The 6,157-nt window shown below is 30.9% G+C and overlaps 1 long non-coding RNA gene across 1 annotated transcript; it reads right to left on the minus strand.

Annotated features, from left to right (window-relative positions):
- Nucleotides 1–253: 253 nt before the first annotated feature.
- On the minus strand, nucleotides 254–2,078 carry LOC134256378 (uncharacterized). The gene is made up of 3 exons (XR_009989714.1): nucleotides 1,935–2,078; nucleotides 477–672; nucleotides 254–346 (listed from the first exon to the last, which is right to left on the minus strand). It is a non-coding gene; the product is annotated as an uncharacterized LOC134256378 (long non-coding RNA).
- Between the last annotated feature and the right edge of the window lie 4,079 nt (nucleotides 2,079–6,157).

A 6,157-nucleotide genomic window follows, 5' to 3' on the forward strand; every position in this document is an offset into this window, starting at 1 on the left:
GGATCTGCATGGTCGCCATTTTTGAAAATAGGAGTGACTTTTGCTTGTTTTAAACGGGATGGAAATACTCCATTAGTGATGCTAGTATTTATAAGATGTGTAATAGATTTGCATATAACATTTGCCGAAAGCTTTAGAAGACGAGGCCCAATCAAGTCTATACCTGCTGACTTTCCGCGACCCATGTAAATGTTATCAATTTTAGATCAACTTTCAAAAATCGATTCATCTTCTTTTTCTGAAAAGTCAGGTCCTGAATGTCGCCCTCTGGGGAAGGTAATGGCAAGAATGAATCGGGATTGTGCTTGTTCTTCTTAAAAGTCTTTTACTCATACTTCATGTATACCTGTCAAAAAAAAATACAGTAAAATATATTTTTAAATGATAATGTTGAATTTTTTTAAAGGTTATATTTTAATTCATTGTAAAATAATATTGTTGTCTTGATTTTATGGGCACTTATAACATGTACCAACCATTGATCTGAATGACCTTAATAGTTGCTTTCCTTAAATTTGTGAACTATATTCAGATCACAAATTGTGTGTTCAAGTCATAGGTTTGTTCTTTCAACTTTATGAATGGCCGACGCCTGCTGGTGTTGCTGCAACAAATAGAGTGGCCTAGATCATCAAAGTTCCACTGATGTTCACTTTCAGTGGTATCTAAACTCTACAAAGGAATAAAGAAGCAAATGTTTATTTATAACACATACAAAAATTCCGAGTTACTAATTAAAATTCATCGAAATTTATTTATAGCATAGTTGTCATGTACAGTAAACTACTTTCTTATATTGGTAAAAGGTGAAAAAGTCCAGTCAAACTTGTTTTAAGAGGCCCCCTTTTGGAAGTCCGGAAACTAGCCACTTAAGACAGGTGGCGTCTTATTCCAGTTTGCCCAAGAAGTAGCCAGTCGGTCAATAAATAAACAGCAATAACCACTACAGTTGATTTAATTAAACATGTCAATTTCACAAAACCTTTGTATGTGTGTATATATATAATAATCCATGCTTATTTAAAAAATATCAAATAAACGAATTCCAAATTTTTAAGGTTTTGTGCATGTTTCTGTTCCTACAAAACAGATAAACTTCATACATTCATAAGTGTTCTTTTGTTAGATTCAAATATGTGATAATTGAATTACAGTATCATTCGGGTCAGCATTTTTTTTATTTTTAGGTTTACGAACATCAAAATGAAAAAGTCCCGTAGGAGGAGGAAATAAAAAAAAATATTTTGGTATAAAATATCGACTTTTGTACATTCATTTTTTCTTTTTTTTTGTGCTTTTCCAACAGGCTCCCTGCCACTGGGCACATAATGGCTACAAAGAGAACCTTTATTGATTATTTCATTGTCTACCAGTTTGGGCCAGTTATGTAAACATTGTGATGCTGGTCAAAAAATACAGATTTTAAAAAAAATCATTTTTTAAAAAACTCAATACATCTTCATCGTTTTTAATATGTGTAAGGTGAATGTGTGGAAATTAATTTTCTAAAATATACTTGAACCTAAAATAATACTTCCTATCATAAAACAGACAGGGGGTATTCAGGAGTGGGTTGAATTCTTTTTTTTTCAATTGAGTGTAAAATAATGTTTCTGGCTGCCACATTCAAAACGATACTACATGCTTGGCAGTATTTATTTGAATATACTTGTTTTTTTTTAATAGTTAAAACATTTCATTTCTTTAGGCTATTCTTCTTGGTCAAATAAACTTTTGCCATTATATTTAATTCATTACATGATCATCTGGTGCAAAAGCGACCCTTTTCTAAAGAATCATGCTTGGACTGTAAGCTATAACAGAGACCTAAACATTTTCTCTGTCAATGAATAACTACCACGGCCCGTTTTAAATCTGTGAGATGAAAAAAATTTAAAGAGATATACTTTTGAAAACGAATGCATAATTCTCACCAACATGTCATTGTGCAACAAAGTCGTCAGCATTTTTTGTCCTCTGAACAGATGCAACGTTTTGAATGGCACTCCTATCGATAAATTCTTACATTTAACCTAGCTATGGTTCTACTATGAACTTTGCAGATCTTGTCACGTTTTATTTACCGCCATTTTCATTTCAAAACCGGAAGCACGAGTTCGTAAATGTGAAATCTCGATCCCGACTCAAATTTTACATCGGAAAGAAAAAATTCTGTTTTTCTCAATTTTATTTTTTTTCTGAAAATTGAATATCTTGAGCGGCGGGTTTATAAACCTAAAAATAGAAAAATGCTGGCCTCAAGAAGAAATACATGTGCCTTACTACTATCTATTTTTTAATAAGAAAAAATACACAAGCTTTAATAAAAAGACAGTTTAATGGGGAATTAAATAAAGTATAAAAAATTATTTCAGTAAGTGTCAATAAAATCCATTTAGAAACTTCACTATCATATGTTCAGGTAATGATCAGCAGTGTACCCCCCCCCCCCCTCAATTAATCCTCGATCAACTAGTTTGCTGAAGTTTTTAAAGTCTGGTAAATTTTTAATATTATTTTTATAAAGCTGTCAGAATTTCTATCTAACATACAGACAAACACCAAAAATTATTCAATTGACCAAAGATTTATATTTACGCAGTTTAAAATCATTCTACTACAACACAGGTGTCAATTGCAAGTGCAGTAGAGCGTAACTAATCCCTATCGATCGTCTCTTGATAGTGAAATTCAGGAGATAATCATGCTATACAAAACATTTGTTTTGACAAGAGTTGCAATTAGAGCTTCTACACGGAATCAAAATCTAACAAGTGTGAAAATACTGATAGCCCTGTATTAGCTAAGTCACATACTCTCATTGTAAATATTCAAAGTTATGATGAATTAATATTGTAAATTACAAAATGTAGCTTTAAGCTTGAATTTCTTTAAGTTTAGCTATGGAAAAACTATTAATTGTGATTTAATTCTTTTAAATATTCAATCGTCGATCTTAAAAAATAAGTAAAAATTGATCTTACAGGACAATTATATTTTTTTCATTAACACAAACAAAGTTATATAATCGTATCTAAAAGTAATTTGTTTAATTTCTTTAATAGGTGAATTTTATTATCGGAAACATAATTACACAAGCGAATGTGTTAAAAATGTGACATATTGGGTATTTTAACAACTGATTAAAATGTCCTGCACTCATTTTTAAACATTGATTGTCATTTTTCAAATTGATATACAACTGAATTTTACAACCTTAATTATTAAACAACCCCATGTTTATTCCTACGAAGCCTACTTGCTATGAAAATTTATTTGCAGTAACTTTGTTAATTCCATTTTTCCATTCTGATTTTCTCTCTATAGATTAAGGTACAATTACAAGTACATGTAAACAAATGAATGAAGAGTAGATAAACAATTGGTACGTATCTAGAATGAATTCAAAGAGAGAGAGAGAGAAAGTGAGAGAGAGAGAGAGAGAGAGCAATTATATTACGAAAACAGGATAAAATTAAAGCCAAAAATATTCAATTGGAAAAAAATTAAACACTGAAGATTTAAAAATTAATCAGGAGGGGCGGAAGAGGGGTGAAAAATCCAGAGATTTTGTCTCCCGTTCGAAGAATCACATGTATTTATGTTATGAAATATCTGCATGTATTTACCATAGTATAGAGAAAATTCGAATTAAGAAAAAAACACGATCGTTTTTGGAAGAAAATAAGCCAAGTAGTACTCCAACACGGATTAAATAATGGAGATTTATTGACAGTTGGAGCATTTTATACGGAAAATTTAAATGGTTGGGTTTTTTATAGCAAAAAACGAGTGAAAATACTTACCAGCTGTGCTTTGCATGTATTGCATGTGTATAAATAAGATTATCTTTTTTACTGGCCAACGGGGCGACCTACTTGCAGAAAACCACTAGCCCAACCCCCGGGTGTCGGTCGATTTTCATTGCAGACCTCTGATTCAAAAAAGAACTATCAGTGCATTCATTATATATATATAATTATTTGTTTAAACAAAAGCCGGTTTTCAATAGGTATGTGTTTATGTGGACTACAGATTTCCTTTCCTTGACTTTAATTAAATTCTACAACTGCATAATGTACGTATGAAGCATGTCAAACAACTTACAAAGCTTTTTTTCAATGTAGTGCATCAAAATAGTAAGTCTTACCGCATTTGCTTTTTGTGTTTCCGAATTTCCTCAAAGCTATGCCAAATGCAGCTACTTCCGTATCCTGCGCATGCGCAGTTAGTTTTTAAATATATGCGCATGTTCAGGTATTCGGAACTCCTCGATTCAATTACCGAACTCCTCTAAACAGCAGATTTCTGAATGTCTGAGCGTTTTGGGCTAAGGACATGTCCAAAATTTGGACAAAGTCTTTGTGAGGTTAAAACTAATTTTAGGTTTTTCGACCTCATAGAGTAATTTTGAACGTAAATAGACCTCTTCATTATGGGGTTAACCCCACAGTACAAAAAAAACCCACACTGCTGGAGAATACGTTCATTTTACCCCACAATGTACCTCTCGTAAGAACAGCTAGACAGACAGACGGACGGACACGAAGCCTATAACATAATACGTCCCGTCTTAAGACGGGCTTAAAATACTGTACATAGATTAATCCAGCACTAACTTTTGGACAAATATGGAGTACATGTAATTACACATATTACATTGCTGCCATATTTAAATGATACAGTTCAGTGAAATGTGGTGCAGCACATAAAAAGTTGCAATCAATAGGTGCCAATAATAAAATGCAGTAAAATATATATAATCATGGCCGAATCTCCTTTAACAATGGCTCAAATAACCAGTGGCGGATTTTTCTCTGGTTTCTGACGAGATGAAACATTCAAAGTTTATATGTGTTGTATATTGAGGTGTAATTAATTTAAGGGGTCCCGACCCTCTGCTATCAAATTTCACTCAGAAAATTTCACATTTCTAATTTTGATTTTCATGAACAACAATAACATTAGAGCCACATAGAAAATAGTTTGATGTAAGAAGTGCAGCTTATTTTTTCAGAAATGATTCTTATGTCAGATTATGATATGAAGAAATTTCAACATAGAGAACAGAAACAGTAACGATTTATTATCATAACATTTAATTTGAAATATGAGTTGTATATAAAAATAATACTTAGTATAATACCTATTGAAATCATGTCAGAAAACATCATGAAGCGATGCTTTCTAAGTCAGAAAATTACAATGTTGTATATGGTTGTAAGAAAAAAATACATCTGTGAGGAGGAGTTATCTTTCTTCTAAAGATTTCTTCATATGAAAAAAATGTCTTACTTATAAAAATTCTGTATTAAGTACTTGAAACATTAAACCATTATTAAAATAGTCTTTTAAAAAATACAACTTATTCAATTTAAAATGCTTTTGAAGTAGGATATAAATGTTTTATTGTAAAATATAATAAAACAATTTGTCTGAGATCGGCAAAAGAAATAGAAAGTAATGTTTCCGTCACATGCCAGATTTCATCGAATTGACTACTCAGAGGTCTGAAAAAGGGAACTCTGATTAAAAAAACTGTGAGTAGTATTCATGTTTTGTACTCTGACTGTCTCTGAGAGTTATCTGTCATATCAGAGGGTCGGTACCCCTTAAAAGATCATATTTTTTCTTTCCTCATCACAATTGTACAACTTTAAATAGAAATGGTAAACTGCTTTTGAAAATTAGCAGGGACTATATTTTTGGCGGAATGGTGGCGTATGAAAATATCCTCTTTTCTGCCTCTCAAAATAATAAAAGAACAATGAATTTAGTTATAATTTTTACACAATCGAAATCTTGGAGAAATTTTCAAAAATAAGTTATAAAAATAATGAGGGACTAAACTTTCAAAATATATCAAATAAATATGATTTTTCAAACAAAATAGAACTAAATTAGCTTTTAAACGCTTCCAATCAAAGTGCAGATTTGAGCCAAAAATCCATAAAATTTATTTTTTCTCTCTTAGTAAACGATCAAAACTTTTTGTTTTTTGTATCATTTTGTACATTTGTAAGACAACTTTATAATATATGAAAATAAGAAAAAGTTAAATATAGGAAGCATATGAAAATAACTAATATATCCTAAAAAAAAAAAAAAAAAAAAAAAAAAAAAAAAAAAAAAAAAAAACAGAGAAAATTAGGATTAG

The sequence above is a fragment of the Saccostrea cucullata genome, unplaced genomic scaffold, assembly GCF_032062105.1.
Source record: "Saccostrea cucullata isolate Sc308-1 unplaced genomic scaffold, CSIRO_AGI_Scuc_v1 ctg917, whole genome shotgun sequence".
Taxonomy (NCBI): Eukaryota; Metazoa; Mollusca; class Bivalvia; order Ostreida; family Ostreidae; genus Saccostrea; species Saccostrea cuccullata.